The 16,039-nt window shown below is 41.2% G+C and overlaps 1 protein-coding gene across 5 annotated transcripts in view; it reads left to right on the plus strand.

Annotated features, from left to right (window-relative positions):
• The first annotated feature begins 537 nt into the window (after positions 1-537).
• The window catches only part of CCSER1 (coiled-coil serine rich protein 1), a 728,522-nt gene continuing 713,020 nt past the window's right edge, over positions 538-16,039 (plus strand). For all 5 annotated transcript variants that reach the window (XM_074866749.1, XM_074866751.1, XM_074866750.1 and 2 more), the window contains exon 1: positions 538-800. The gene's annotated coding sequence lies outside the window, so the exon portion shown is untranslated. The remainder of the gene's footprint in view (positions 801-16,039) is intronic.

Genomic DNA, 16,039 nt, shown 5'->3' on the forward strand with positions numbered 1-16,039 from the left:
GAGCAACTGGAAAATAATTACAAAACACGTATCTGAAAAGAGGATGAGGAAGTGAAATCAGACGGCTCCACCGCCCTTCGGGAAAGGGAAAAAAAAATACAAATCCCCGAGCAGATGGTGAGTGTAAACACACCGGAGCGGAGCTGAATTCCTCGCGGGGAGACTCGGACTTCCCCCCCCGTCCAACCCCCCGCGTGTTCGCCTCTCGCCCGCGTTGGGCGGGGAAGCGGCTTCTCCCGGCCGGCCCGGCGCTGCCCCCCCGGGCCCCCCCGGCCCCCGCTCACCGGCGGTGGGGGACGGGACACGCGCGGACACGGACAGGCACGGAGACGCGCAGCACCCGCCGCGACACGCGTGCACAGAGGCGCGCCCACACACCCAGCACCCACGCCACGCCGGGCGGACACGCTCCTCGCGGACACAGGCGCAGAGAGAGGCCGCCCCGCATCACGCCGCGGGCACACGCGCGCCGCACCGGCACACGCGCGGAAGCGCCGCCCCGGCCCGCCCCCCACGCCGCGCGCACACACACACACACACACACACACGCACGCAGACACACGCACACACGCCCGGCTGCAACATGACGGACTGACGGACCGACCGACCGACGGACGGACGGACGGACCGGGGTGCCGCCGCTCCGGACGGATTATTCCCCCCGCGCCGGGGGGACGCGGGAGACACCGACCCTCCCACCCACCGAGCGGGGCGGTGGCGGCGCCGCAGGGGACCAGGAGCGTCCCCAGCCCCCGCCGGCGGACGGCGAGCGGACCCGGGCGCTGGAGGAGCCCGGCCAGGTAACGCGCCCTCCGCCCCGGGCGGTGCCGCTGCGCTGAGGAGCAGGGGGGAGCCGGGCCAGGCCGCGGGGCGCCGCCGGGCTCCCTGCGCGGCGGCTGGCGGGGGGGGGGGGGCAGGGGTGCGCGGCGGCGGGGGGGGCCGCCTCGCCCCCCAGGTGCTGAGGGGCTGCGGGCGGGTGTCGCGCCGGGGCGCGGGCGGCCCACCCCCTCGCCTGGCCTCGCCTTCCCCGCCGGTGGGGCGGCGGCTCCCGGCCGCCCTGCGCCGACCCGCGGCGCGGCTGCAGTGGCGGCGGATCGGAGCTGCCGGTGCGGCAGCTCCGCGCTGATCCCCGGGAGCCGCGCTCCGGTGGCGGCGGGGATTAGCGAGGGCGGCCGGCGCGGGGGGGACGCCGGCGGTAGTGCCTTTGTGGCGGGGCGGGCAGGGGCTCGGTGCCCGCAGGTGTCACCCGGGGGCCGGCCCAGCCCGGGGCAGAGGCAGCGCCGGCGGGGCCGCGGTGCTGCGAGGGGGGGCTGGGGCGCTGTGGGGCCCGCCGGGCCCAGCCTGCGCCGGGGCACAGCGGGGGAGCCGGTGCCCGCGGCGGCTGCACCTCTCTCTGGGAGTCAGCTCCGGCCTCGCTGCTGCAGGTGAAGGGGAAGAAGATCAGATGCTTTTTTGGTTTGTTTTTGGCGTTTCTTCTTTTTTTATTTTTTTATTTTATTTTTTAATTTTTTTTCCCTCCCTCCTGTGTTTATTGAGCAATCTGCAATAAACCTGAAGGGGAGGTCCGGGAGAAGTGGGTTCAGAAATGTGAATGGTAGGGCCGAGGCACTGGCTGTCCTGTGTGGCCTTTGCCGTGGGGTTGGATTTGGAGGCAGGAGCTGGAGGACGCTGCTCGTGTTTTCCAAAATCTCATGGCACGCTTAAAAAGTGGAGCAGATGGTGATGGTAGTGCTTATTATGAAAGAGATTCGTGATAATCCCGTATTTCCTCTATGTAGTTTTTTGTGTTGCTTCTCCTGGCTGAAAGAGGTTATCTTTCACTTTTGGCAAGGAAAAGAGCGTTGCTGCAAGTTACTTGTCTTGAGAGGGCACAGGGTGATTCTGCTTTTCCACAGAGATGGGAACCTCCCACAGCTTTATGTCACCTTCTCACCTTTGAGATTGACAACAGTAAGTCTCCTGGCATAGAGAGAAACTGTGGTATGCTTTATTTTCTTATTGCACACCTTTATAGTTGAATGTAACTAGAAGGGAGACTCAGAATCTCCTCTTATCCTCTTCTACGCCAGCTGTGTTTTTCTATCTAGTATATATTGCACTTGAAGTGTTAAACTCTCAGGGGGCATGGAGGTGGGGATGTGAGGCAAGGTCTACTAGTTACTTCAAACAATTCTTCTTGCTCATACTTAAGAAGGAGAGAAAGGAACATGTTGTAAAAGCAGCTGAGGAATATATAAAAGTGAAATATTAATGAACTGGAAAAGCTCAGATAGCAAAGACATTGCGCCTAATCATTCAGGAGGGTTCTTGTCCTCTTTACAACTCCTCACTGTATGTGTTTCTGTAGTACAAATGCAGTTGGTATAAAGGACAGCAATATTTGCATTTATCTAGCTAGAAGTAGTAATAGTACATAAAATATTTTTGCATTGTTTATTATCTCTGCAGTGTCCTGCTTTAGCCATGATTTTTGAGGCTGCTGTATGACAGAGAATTATTGCAGAAACAGTAACAAATATTTCAAGAATGTTTTCTTAGCAATGGAAATGGGAAGGGCTGACTCAGACCTGGAATAGCCCAGAGGAATTACTAGCCTTAGAAAAGTCCTCTTAGAGACATGATGATGACTCTTTTCACCTGGAAGTTGGTATTCATCTCAAGTATCCCAAATGGAGAGCAACATCCCCTAAATAGGCAGTGCTGTCTCAGGAGAAGGTAATAATACATGGCTGTCCCGGATCTGCTGAAAGCATGTTGTACAAACAAGGGATATTTTCTGCAAATTGGGGTTCCTTTACTGCTTGGAGTCTGGACTGCAATGATCCCTGTAGTCTGCAGAACTTCCTGAGTTTGGCCTGGAGGGATAATAAATGCAGCAGCAGCTTTCTGCAGCAGTTTGGTTCGGGAATTTAGTTCAGTGGAAAAGTTGTCTGTGAGCCCACAGGGTGAAGTCCTGTAGCCCTGGCTGTAGTCCTTGGCAGGACTTTTGAAATAGCTGGTGCACACTGGCTTGAACAAGGCCTGCGTGTGGAGAGCTTGGTGCAGGCCTGAGAAGGGGGATGGACGTGGGGAGCTGTACCAGAAGGAGGACCCAGAACAGTACATAGGATACATACCATGTCTGGGTTACAAGAGATGGTGTTTGGTATTTAAGTCTTGTTAGTCACAGAAGATGCTGAAAAAGCATCTTGTATCTTCAGATCTAAGCATATGTTTGTGTGTGAACATGATCTGTCATGCTGCGTAAGCTGTGTGTGGTTGAATTTCTCCTTCTTGATTCAAGCCTAATGCCTCACGTAAGCATTTATAGTTAATAGCTGGATGTTGAACAACTTAAAATAAATTTGGCAGTGTTTTTGTTCACTAGATAGAGTTTTTCGTAAATTTCAAGAGAGATGTAGAGGTGTTGCTCCATCTGGACAAATTCCCACTTCTCCATGAAGGTTACTGAAAGATACTATGGCTTTGTTGGATTAGCCCATCTGGAGTATTTGGAAGGTCAGAACTGCGTAAGGTCAATGTATGGTTTTTATGTGTTGCTGTGAATTGCGCAGGTACAAGTCACAGAGAAAAGTACTGTGTCAAAATAAAGTAGATTTTGAAAAACATAAAAATCTGCACATCCTGAGGACCTGACATTTTCACAGAGTTTAAGTTCCTGGGTTGCTTTCACTTACTTCTGAAGATGTCCTAATATAAGGAGGCTGTGTATTTACCAGGTGTTACAGACCTTTGAGGCAAGGTTAAGAAGTGAAAGCTGCACAGTTGTTTTTCTGAGGTTGATTAATACAAGTAAAGCATGAGATGAGACAGCATTTGTGTGTCAGTGCAAGTATTAATGGAAAAAAAACCTTATAGACACTTCAAGTCAAATTAATAAGCAGTGCATATTTGTTTTTGGAGTAACTACCAGCTTGTTAGGGAGAAGAACTGAACTATATCCTCTGTCTTTCAGAAGTTACTGCTTGTTACAAGATTCAGTGCTTCAGGTCTTTCCCTTACGAAGCAGTTTTGCAGCACTTGGAGGGGCTTGTCACAGAGTGGGAAACAAAAGGAAACATACACATAAATAATGACAAGTAGGGGCTGGGTTTGCTTCCTGAGAAATAACTATGCAGATTCATCAAGTTTTTCTCTTGTTATTGCGTTTATTTGGCAGTTCTCTGCAATGATAGTAAACTTGGGTTACCTTGATAAAGTAAATGTGCTTTTGTATTAGACTTCAGCTATTGAATGTGCTGGCTCTGTGTGATGGCAGAATTTGTAAGCACTTAAAATGTGTAGTGTGATTTGTACTTGTGACATTTGATGTATATTCCTATGTTTCAGCAAGGGCTTTGTAACATTGAGATTATGGAAGATGCAACCATGTATTTTACATGCAATTGTATTAAACCTCTATAGCTGTTCACTAGTTAAACATGTGGTTACCTGTACTTACTGCTTTTTGACTTGTTCTCACTGCACTACATGGCAGAGTGTGTTGCTGGGATAATATAAACTCACACAGTCTGTGACTGAAGACTATAGTATCATTTTTTCATTGTATGGCAACAAAATGTTAATGTTTCCTACAAAGTCTACTGCTTTTACCTGAAACATGATCAGTCCTGTACAGGATAGCTCTTTTATAATAAAATACAATGATAGTGTAAGGGAAAAGAAACTACAGGCAAGCAATAAGTAAAAGCAGAGAAGTCCTGGATGTGGAAAAAGCAAGAAGTTTTTACAGTGTGCACTGTAATCTGTTGCATGCATTTTATAATTCTGCACAAAAACTAAAAGAAAAGAAATACACCATTGAGGTGTATTATAAGATCTGAATAATGATGTTCTAAGTTGCCTATAGATGGTACTATTTTTTTGCCCTGGTTATTACTATGTAAACCCCTGTGAGTGCTGAGATATGAATGTGTAATTATTTTCTTCGTAGATGGGAAATTGACTCAGTGATTGTGTTGAAGTCACATAGTTGATTTGTGCTAGAGAAAGGCAGTTGAACTGGAATATGCATCGCAAGTCCCACAGTCTTATCTTAATGACTTAACTGTGTTAGTATAGTTTTTTTGATAGTTTGGCATAGATGTGGAAACTTCCTACATATCCAGTTGCAGGGTTTGGGTGTAAAGTTATGCAGCATTTTCTCTATAAAGGCTAGTACTAGCAGATTATTTTTTTGCAGTCTAGGAGGAAAAGCTTTTCCTGGATCTTTTTTAGTGTTAAGTTTGAGAGAAAGCAGTTCAACACTCCTAGAATGTAATGTCACTTTTACATTATTTAAGCAAATGCCACTTAATTTTTTATAATGCTCTAGCATATCAGGAATTTGAGATCCAACTCGGTCAGTAATGCTTCTGAGGGTCACAGCTGTCTTCCAGTGTGAAGAACCAGTTGTGACAGGCTGGTAGGAAGCTTTAAAAAATACTCTTTGCCTATACATTTTGGTAGTGCAAATCATTGCTTATGAACATATATTGACTGATTCTAGTGCATTTCCAGCTCCAGCTTTCTTTTCTGTTTTTGTTTCTTTCACTCTTGTTTTCTGGCCTCTTTTCTGTTTCTTTGATGTGCCGTCTTGATGTGATCTCTTCAAATATTTTCATGTGAAAATAGCAGCTCTCAAGTGATTTACTGATTTTGTATAGTACAGTGAGATTTAGATTTGGGTGAAAGTACAGAAGTATTCAACAGGTTCCTCATCTATATGCTGCTTGTGACATAGTGATTTGAAGCAGAACCTCTGAAGCAGTGACATTTGTGCAAATGTCACCTTCCAATGATGTTAACCTGTCATCATTAGCCGTGCCAGCAAAATCTCGGACCCTGAGAAAGGTGAAGTCACCTGGTACAGCCAGAATGCAGTAGGAGGGGTGTGCTGTGCTGAGGTGGTAATGGCAGCTTCTGCTCCCTCTGCCAGTAGCCAGATAAACCATCATTTTGGGCTTTGTATTTTGTTCTGTGTACTAGGTAACAGTTCCAAATTCTACAGTGTCTTCTCGCTATACCCCAATCCGGGGGGTATATTTTTGAACTATCCTGGCTCATTTATTTATTTATTCATTTATTTAAAGTGTTTTGCCTTCATTTTTTACTATATGACTGGTGAGTAGAGAGGAGAAGAGCTAAGTTTACTGTGAATTCTTGGAGAAGTTTTGGCCATTTAAGCCCGTGACAGAACTGCTACTGATTTGAATAGGAGCCTTGGTGACTGTTTTAACAGGTTTTATAAATATGCAGGCTGGATTCTTGATGATCAGCTGAACATGTTGTGGCACACGTACAATGGAAGCAGAATAACAGTCCTGCCAAAAATAAGATTGCCTTTCATTTTCTTTATTAATTGTTACCATACTTACTACTTTAGTCTGTGCAAGAAAAATAATATTTATTCTGCTGTTAACACAGAAATTTTAAATAAGAACCTAATCTATATATTGAAAGGATGAAAGTGCTAACAAGCTAATTTAATTTGCAGTATTCAGAAATATTAATAAAATGCCTTGGTAAGCAGATTCTTCCAATGATATATTAATGTTTTTTCTCTCGATATTGCTGAAGGGAGGTGACTGGCAGAAAATGGCAATAGGGAAAAATGATGTGGCTTTCTACATATTAATTTAAAGTGGTGCTGCAAGTTGATGTACGTTCTTTCAGATTTTCAGACCTCTTAAATACCTTGAGATCAGATTGTGCCTTCAGCTGTGGATGCAAGGTAGCAATTATGCATATGACAAAGTAGGTATAGATAATAAATATCAATGCACGTTACATTTTCAATATTTCTTGATACTTAAATATTGTTGGGACACATAGGTTCTGTAGAAAATGACATTTACAAATTGCTATCATGTAACACACGTTAGCTTCAATGTGCATGTAGAAGTGCAAACCTTGTGACATAATCACTTGTTGCATGACTGCTTGGCTATTTGGAAAAAAAAAAAGTGGTATGTGAAGGCACATCTGTGTGTCTTCCAGAGGCGGTCTCTAAAGGCACTCCAATTGCTCCACCTATGTTCCTTCTGTCAGAGGTTAATGAGCTGCCAAGGACCCTGAAATGGGAGAGCCATGTAGGGTATCTTCTGTTCTCTTGGTTTTGCAGTTTCCCGATATCAAAGTAGATGTGGTATAAAGAATGTGGTGGGCAAAGATGACGCAAAGCTCTGCCCTCAGTGTAAGTAGCAAAATAACGTGGTTTTGTTTTGTGTGACTTCTCTAGTGTTTTGTAGCTATAGTTAGTGCAGCGATTGTACTGTGGGTAGAAGACTCAAGCATCATAATTTGTTAGTGTTTTGAACCTTTTTTTTTTAAGGTAGCAGCTATAAGCTCTGTGAGAAATGTTGGCCCTGTTAAGCCAGTGGCAAAACTGCTGCTGATTTTAATGAGGTCTTGATTATATCCTTAAATAATATTTTAGTGTCTGTTTACTTTGTACAGCATTTATTTTCGTCAGGGAATGATTTTCAGAAGTTACTGAGCATGTACTGTTTTGATGGTTTTTATTACATCATTAAATTCTTAGTACCTCTAAAAATTAGGTTATCAGATTTTTTTCTTACAATGAGTTGAGAGTCTGGAAGAATAGGAATAGGAATTTTAGAATGGTCAAGACACTGCAAATAAAACTGATGTCAGTTCAGTGTATCTGAAAATAAACTGTTCTGTACATATGGGCATCTATTCTATACTAATGATAATTATGTAAGGGCACAATATCAGGTGGTAAACAAGGCATTTAGAATTTTTATGAAGTCCAGCTGGAGCAGAGGTTAAAAAGACCAGGGATGTTAAAATGATTGCCTGGATTTTAGATTTTCAGAAGTTTATGAATAATGGGAAAGTAGAAGGAAGAATATAAGATCTGGGAAAACTGTGTTTCAAAATAAAATTGAGAAGAGAGTTGTGGAAAACGTGCATGTGGAGTAAATGGGGAGGAAGTAAAAGGAATATAGAGAAATTAGTTTGTCAGCTGTTAAGAGCTGACACCACAAATGGATTCTTTTTATCTGCTAATTTTTATTTTATAGTTAGCAAACTCTGGGGCATCTGCTGAGATGGGGAAGAAAAAGACTTAGAGGAGAGGTGGTGGGGAATGAAAGAAAAATCAGCTGTTAAGCCTTTGTTCTACTCTACCACAAAAGGGCTGTTAGAAGAAATTCAGGGATTAGTCACATTAACCACAAGGTAATCTCTATCCTCTCTAAGTCCTCATTTTAAAATTAACATCCTGATCTTGGTCAAATATGTTTTTGGTGGCTGACTGTCTGTAGCGGGGTCTCAGCAAATTTCACACCAGTCTTTAGTACTTGCTTATGGTCCTTAAAAAGGGTCTAATGTGCAGTTGTTTATTAATGATAGATTTTGTTCAAGATTAAACTTTTATCTGGCAGAAGTCAGAACCACAACTACAAGGCTATTCTAGACTATCAGATCTGCAGCTCTGCTACGCTTTAATATACAGAAAAGTTAGTTTGTACTTTTTTCATTTAGTGTTTGACATGAGCTAAGAGCATGCAAATAGCCACCTTAGGTGGCATAGCTAAAGGCCTAATAACTTGATTAAGCATTTGCATCTTCTTTGTCAAGAGACACATCATTTATAGCTATAACAGTTTCAAATTAAGAGTGTTAGCAGATGAAGAAGGCTAGGGCATAATAAGACTTGAATGAAGTTTTTAGCTAACCCATCCAGTGAGCTGCTTACAGGGATACATAATATTCCCTAGACACCGTAAGGATCAACTTTCTGGGGTAAATACTGCGTACATACATACATGTATAAAATTCAAATATTCTTTGTGAAAGTCAGAAGGTAAGCTGTGGTGCTTTCAGTTGAAAGCTACGCTCTGTTCTAGATATAGAACAGGAATAGTGAATGGTTCAGAACAAAAGATTTCTTTCATTTACTTGCTCTAGTACAGTAAAATGCAAACATAAGTTTACAGCTTTTAAAATATACTATCATATCTCTAAATGCTTAATAACCAGAGGGGAGAAAATAACAAAAAAACCTACTACTCATCCTGGTTTTAAGGAGTTTCATATGTTGTGGGCAAGATGTTTCTGAAAACTGTGTATTAGCAATTGTATTGTAGCCTTAGTTCAAGAAGGCCTTAGGATGATACTGTTCACTAAAGAAGGTTAAGCAAGAAGTTACTGTTGGAAAAGGGTGTGAGAATTCTAGAGTTTGTTTTCTCATGCTTTCATTTGATTTTGATTGAGATCCTCCAGTGTAGCAATTTTATTGTGATTCTATATGCTTTGAAAATAGTCAAGGGGAAAAAAAGTATGTATAAAGGAATCAATTCTGTACTCATATTAATGATTCTTTTTTTTTTTCTTATAGTTTGCAATTGCCCAGGACAATGCATGTGAGTTCCAAAATGCTGAAGTTGAACACCAGAGAAATTGTAAAACACTTACACAGCACTATATCTTTATGCAGCATTTTCTAAATATAGACTAAGTCCTTGTCATAAAGAGTTTGTACAGTTAAAATAAAACAAGACTTGACGTGACACAGAACAGCTTGAGAGAGGCATGAGAGCTGTTGGTGAGGAACTGTGAGGAACTGAACAACTGTTTCAAGTCATGGATTTGAGGGAGGCTTGAAAGGACAGTGAAGATGGCCCACTTCCCCAGTTCAAAAAAAAAAAAAAAAAAAAAGGTACAGGAGTTTGAACTCCTTTTGTTGCCCAGGTTTTTGTTACTGGTTTTTGGAAACCACTGTTTCTTTCTAATTTAGATAGTGAAAACAGTAATTATATGAAGTCTGTGGAGATTTTTTTTTAATAGTAAATAATGAAGGAATTAAAAGCTGTTTACAAGTATGTGCTTATGGGTCTAGATCCTCAGCTAGTGTTATAGTACTGCTTCTTTCAATGGAGCTAAATGCATCTATTGCTTGTAGCTTCCTTTTGGCCTTGTATTTGTTAGGCTGAGCAGTGCTGAGTGAAAGAAGGATGGAATAGGCAGCAATAGGTTTTCAACTACAGTGCCTTTAGCACTTCTCCCTTGGTACATTGTTGGTCTCCTCCATTCCACTTGAAACTGTTTTTCTGTCTTGGAAGTCAAAAATGAAGCTTGCAAACCCTTGGTAAATTGTGTTGCTCAGAGGATAGATGAAAACACAATACGGTAAAAATACCTTATCCTGATTTTCTATGGAAACAATACTTGCTATCTTACTGTCCTGGTGTATTGTTTGTATATTACTCTGCACCAGATGTTTTTGAACTTGCTGGTTGTTTTTGCAGTATTTGACAAAGGAATGGAAGTCTTAAAACTTAATTATTAAGTTTTAGTAAGTTTTGAGAAATTGGAGGAGAGAGGCTCACGTACATTCTCTGGCTGAGAGAAAAGCTGCCTGGTGAGCTCATTCTATCATCAGTATCAAAGAGTCAACCCAGAAGAGTTTTGTATGTGTCTTGGCTGGTGGGAGCTTGTTAGACATTAAAATGAACTAACCACAACGTGCAAATCTGTAGGCAACTAGGTCTTGTTAGATCTGGTGCTCATAATTATATGTGAGAAAAAAGCCTGAGTAATTATTCTTAAATTTTTTTTGTGGTTTTCTGTTTTGTTTGGGGTTTTTTTTTGGGGGGGGGGGGGGGGGGGGGGGCGGGGCGGTTTGGTTGTTCTTTTGTTGTGTGGGGTTTTTTTTGTTTTTTTTTTTTTTTTATGGTCTTCCTCCCTCCCCCTGGGTTATTTTTCTATTACCTTTTCTAAAAGCATAGGGTGGAGCATTCATTCAGGGTGTTGGACTGATGAGAACTGATTTGTTTAAGCCCATATGCTGTATGCATTTACACCACCTGAAGATTTGGCTTTGTTTTTAATACTTACCTACCTGAAGTTCTCAAGGAGGCATGTTGTGGATATAGAGCTTTTGTTAAACTCAGCTTTTGACTGAAAAGGCAACAGGTATTGTATATTTAAGTTAGTCTGTTTTCATTGACATCCAACAAACCTATCAGCACAAGCAAAGAAGGCCAGACTCTTTTTTTTTTTTTTTTTGCGTGTGGTGTCAGAAAAGGGTGGGGAAAGCCCAAACAAACCCTACTGTGAAGGTGCAGATTAATTGTTTTTGCTCTGAACTAATGCACTTAAGTGCTTGGAAGAACATAAGCCGTGCAGTTTAGTGAACTGTGTATTGGGCTGCCCATAGTGTAACTGAAGGAAAGATCCTGGTTACAGATACCCAGCTGAAGATGAGAAGCTACTGAACTATGCTCTGTTGCCATTCACCATCTCCCTGGTACCTCTGGCTTAAGGAGGTGTGTTAAAAGTAGAGAAGTAGGAGAAAACTTCAGAGGCAGGCATCTGTTTTTCTGTGCAATAGCAAAACACTTACCAATTAGTAGTGTATACAAAATCCAAATATTTGTATTCAAAGAGTGTGCAATCGTACAGAAGTGTTTTAAGTGGCTTGTTGCTCTAGTAGCAAATGAGCTTAGAAATAAAGCAAGGGAGTCTTTGTGTCAAGAGAAGCTTAACAGACATATGGAATGATAAGTTTCAGTACTTCAGTCTTCTAAGATTTAGAAAACTTACTGCATTTCTGAACTGTAGCTGATCACAATTTCCTGTGGAGAACATGCAGAATAAATATTAAGGAGAGTGACTGTGAAAAATAATGATATGGTGTGAGAGTTTGGCACAGTAACAACAGCAAAAACCTCCTCATGTGGTTATTTATTTTGGAAAACAGTTTGGGCAGGGCACTATAGTGATTATTCAAGATCATGTTTATATATAAAAATGGGTTTGGTTTGCTCTGTCAGTCAGGTGTGCATTGCCATGTTCCTGTAAAACCATTTGCTGAGCTTGTGTGCAGAAAATGCACCTGTCTATTGGAATGAAAATTTCAACTGAGATAAACTGGTATGCAGGGTGCAGCAGAGTGAGTCGGGGTGAAGCATCCTTTTTAAGCTGGGATTCTTGCTTTTGCACTGTGATAGTTTTGCCTTTGTTCATGTTAGTTGTGCTTCAGTCAGTGCTGGTTGCACTTCAGTTGTGCTCTGTATATGTGTATTAGACCTTTTGTAATTTATCAATTATGAATGATTGTTATTCAGGAAAGTTGTTTTGTGGGCTACTTTATTATCTTGAATATCGCAGACCTGTAATGCTTGGGGATTTAACAGAGGGATTTAATGAATCTGTGACAATAGAAACAATTACAGGAATGGTGGAAAGAATCCTTGAATGTATTATTTTTATTTCCCTGGAGTTAATCTTCACATATCAAAGTAAATTAACCAGAATATGCTGCTTAGATGTCTTCTGGATTCCCAAGTCAAAAGCTATTATGAACAAAATGTGATTCTCTTTATTCCCTGTCCTACAATCCTTACTCACAGTATGCTCCTAGTGAAGTCAATATAACTGAACAAAGCAATATTCTACATACGTTTGTGGTGTTAAGGGAAAGATGCCAGTTACTATGATATGTATAGGTGAAATTATTTTAGGAGGTATTTTGCCGTGAGGGTTTTTTTTTCTGTCTTAACTAGATTTTTGCCATTAGTTACTTAATGCATGAAGAATGAACAGGTATTTCTCCTGTAATGAATGCTAGGTCATAGCCTGTCATATCATTCTGGGAAGATTTTTTTACAAAGGGTGCAATGTTTTGTCATGAATCTAGTTTTCAAAATCAATTGAAGACCCATGGAGACATATGCTGTGCTAGAATGGAGTATTTGCATGCCTCACTTTGTCCATTTAATGCCCTGAGGGTTTTCCTACTGAGTGGCATTTACTGGAGAGGTCAAATTAGATGGAAATTGAAATCATATCCTGGCTGGAGATGAAACAGAATATATTTCATATTTGTTTGTTTGTCTAGGAGTAGATACATACAGAGATGAATTTCAGTGTAATCCTCAAACTGTTTACTATGTTGTGCTAATCTCTACAGCTACATCTGATTACCAAGGGAAAAAAAGCCACGGGTAGGCTTTAAAAGTTTCTGCCATCTGTCCTGGTGCTTACCCTTGGTTCACCGTAAGGATGTATTGTGAGCAGCTTGACAGGGTCCCTGTGTATTGCAGGCTTTTATGCTGCTTTTACCTTCTGTCTCTTTTTTTTTGGGATCTGTCTGTTCAAATGGAGTGGCATGTGGGTCTTCTGTTTCACCAGAACAATACAGATCCTTAGATCCTTTGCTTTGGTTGCTCAGCCTAGCAGCTTTGGATTCAGGACCTTCTTTTTTGTACCTGAAACAACACCTTGCACAGCAAAGTTTTCACAAGGAACAGGTCTGCTAGGTCTGTTTCAGCAAGAGGAACTGTGTGCTTTCCAGCCCGTTCATCCTTGGGATCCTTGTGCTCACAGTCTGGTTTTACCCTGCATGCCTTGTTAGCTGACTGCGTCTCCAAATCCCTACCATGTCAATGACTGTACCCTTCAGCTAGCTTTCTGGATTGTGCTCATCCTTTATCCTCATCTGACACTTCACTGTTTCTGTCTGTTGGTGAGATCTTGCTAGATTCGAAACCACAGGAGGAGGGGGATGGCATATACTTCTAGCAAGACAACAGCTTTCTGGCAGCTCCTGGCCTACTTTATGGTGTGTAGGAGTTACGGTAGTTGAAAGGAATATGATTACCTGTGATTGTTGTGGAGGAACAGGCTGTCATCTTTTGAAGAGCTGAGTAAGACGCACAACTCCCAACAATGTTTTCCATGCTAAAGTACCTCATTCATCTAAATCACATTTTGTCAATGTCCTGAATGTAATAAACAATATGTCATTAAAGCTAGTCATGACCTCCATGGGCTTTTGAGAAAATACTATCACTACTGAAAAGCTGGGTTAATCTTTCCCTAGATCGATAAGTAATTCAGGCTGTTATTGTGGTTTCAACACTCTTTCCTAGAAAGCAGAGACCAAGAGAGTGATGGAGATCAAGAAAATAATCTACAGATACAAAATCTGAGAACTAATCCCTGTGTTTTTAAATAGTCAATGAATAATTTATTAAGATAATTTAAATATTTAAAGTGTATTTAAAACACAATTCAGCAACTCTCCCTTCTTTGAATTTTTCTTTCTAATTTTTTTGGTTCATGATAGAAGTTTCAGGTATCCTGTTATTTCCCCCACATAGGCTGTACTGAAATGAATTATTAGTTCAAGACATGAACTTGGTGATGTCACTGCTTTGGTGTAGTAAGACATAGATACCTAAAATATTTTAAATTTCGTGGTGGCAATCACTTAAACATGTGGATTTAAGAGAGAAGGCTGTAGTTAATTTGAATTACACAACTTGATGGAAGGAATGAGTGCTCTCAGGAAATGCAATTAGCAAGTTTAAAGATTTTTGGTTTGAAGGATTTTTGCCCCCCCCCAATACATACATTCTCTAGATAAGTTGTGATGTAAAAAATGCAGTCAAAATAATATTGTTAAGTTGGTTTTTGTGCTTAAAATGTTATCTGTGTTTATTGATTGTCATTGGCAGTGACAAATGGAATGAGGTGTAGCCAGTTTTAAAAAAATAAGGTTTTCTAACATGGTCTTTGTGCAGTGGGTATGTAAACTTGAAGCTTGATGCCAAAGTATGTGGTGAAGGTTAAAAGTCTGGATGTTTTCAAGGGAACGCAGGACAAGTTTATGGAAGTGAAATCCAAGGAGTGTTACCAAGTATACAGAAATTCTGATGTGAAAATGGTAGGACATGGGAAGAATATTTCTGGGGGGCAGTATCTTATGTTCTTCCTGGACATAAGATTTTGCCCTGCCTGAGTCCAGTGTGCAGGCTGGCTGCATTTTAGGAATGGCCATGCCAGATCAAAGTTCTGCATTCACAAAGCATTCTCAAATTAAAATTGATTGCAGTTGTGGAAATTAAGAACTGAAAGTCTTTGTGAGAGCTAGTTATGTCCGCAGTGTCCAAGATAATACAAATTGTATAAGTTAACAGTCTTATTCTGTGAGATAAGGGAATGCTGCCGATCTTCTCTTTGTTTTTTGAACTTTGTTAATCCACTGTCCCACGTGGCCAGACAAGGGAGATCTTGTTTTCTGTGTATCAAATGATGGCAACAATTTCTTGGCAGCTGAATTAATTTCAGATTCTGTAACATGACTTCAGATTAACATTAGATTTCTCATGTCTAATGGTATTTTAGCCTCTCAACTCTATTCATAGGAAGAAAAAATCCTGAGGTGTTTGTGTTTCAAATTTGATCTCCCCTACATTCTTACATAGCATGTGTATGTCACAGACCCCTTAACAGGTAACGATGTGAAAAGCACTGTGTCCATGATTAGCATCACTTCTTTTCAAAAATTAGTTCTTAAACTTCCAGATTCTAGATGAACAAAAAGGTTGTATACGTAATAAGAGGAATTCCATTTCAAAGACTGATCTGTGCTGCATAATAAGATGAAGTCACTTGTACAGCGTTCATTTTAATAAGCTAAATGAAACATTGCATGAATAGGAAGCAAAGATTTAGGTCACCCCTAAAATACATGAAAAAAAAAAAAAGTGACTTACTGAGGTAGTGTGTAACCAATCCCCATTTCATGTAGGGGATGAGGCTACAATATGTTTATGCATGGGGGCGTACTGAGCAGGAATAAAGGAGGTGTTTTTCCTGCTGTGTATTTCGTTAGTGAGACTGCTTGCTGGAATTGAGTCAGTTTGGTTTCTTACATTGAAAATATGATGTCAGCTTGTGGAAGTTTTAAAGAAAATGAAAGAAGCTTATTCAAGAATCAGAAAATGTTTTAACCTGGGGTGTTAAAAAAGATCTGCTTGTTTGAGTTAACAGGAGAAAAAAAAGAAACTTGATAAATATAAATAAAAATATGGAAATGTATGTGCAGGTAAGAGGAAGCTTCTTGAAATAGGGTGGTGTTTAGTTAGTAGTTGGAAGTTCAAGAGTTTGTATAAAATCTGAATATGAAGGAACTAATTTGTGTAGACTGTTACATAGGAGGTCTGAAGCAGTGCTCATTTTGGTTACTCTGTCCCTAAAATCTGAGAACAGAGTCATTTCTGGGATGCATACTATCACATTG

This window comes from Strix uralensis, chromosome 4, assembly GCF_047716275.1.
Source record: "Strix uralensis isolate ZFMK-TIS-50842 chromosome 4, bStrUra1, whole genome shotgun sequence".
In the NCBI taxonomy this organism is placed as follows: domain Eukaryota; kingdom Metazoa; phylum Chordata; class Aves; order Strigiformes; family Strigidae; genus Strix; species Strix uralensis.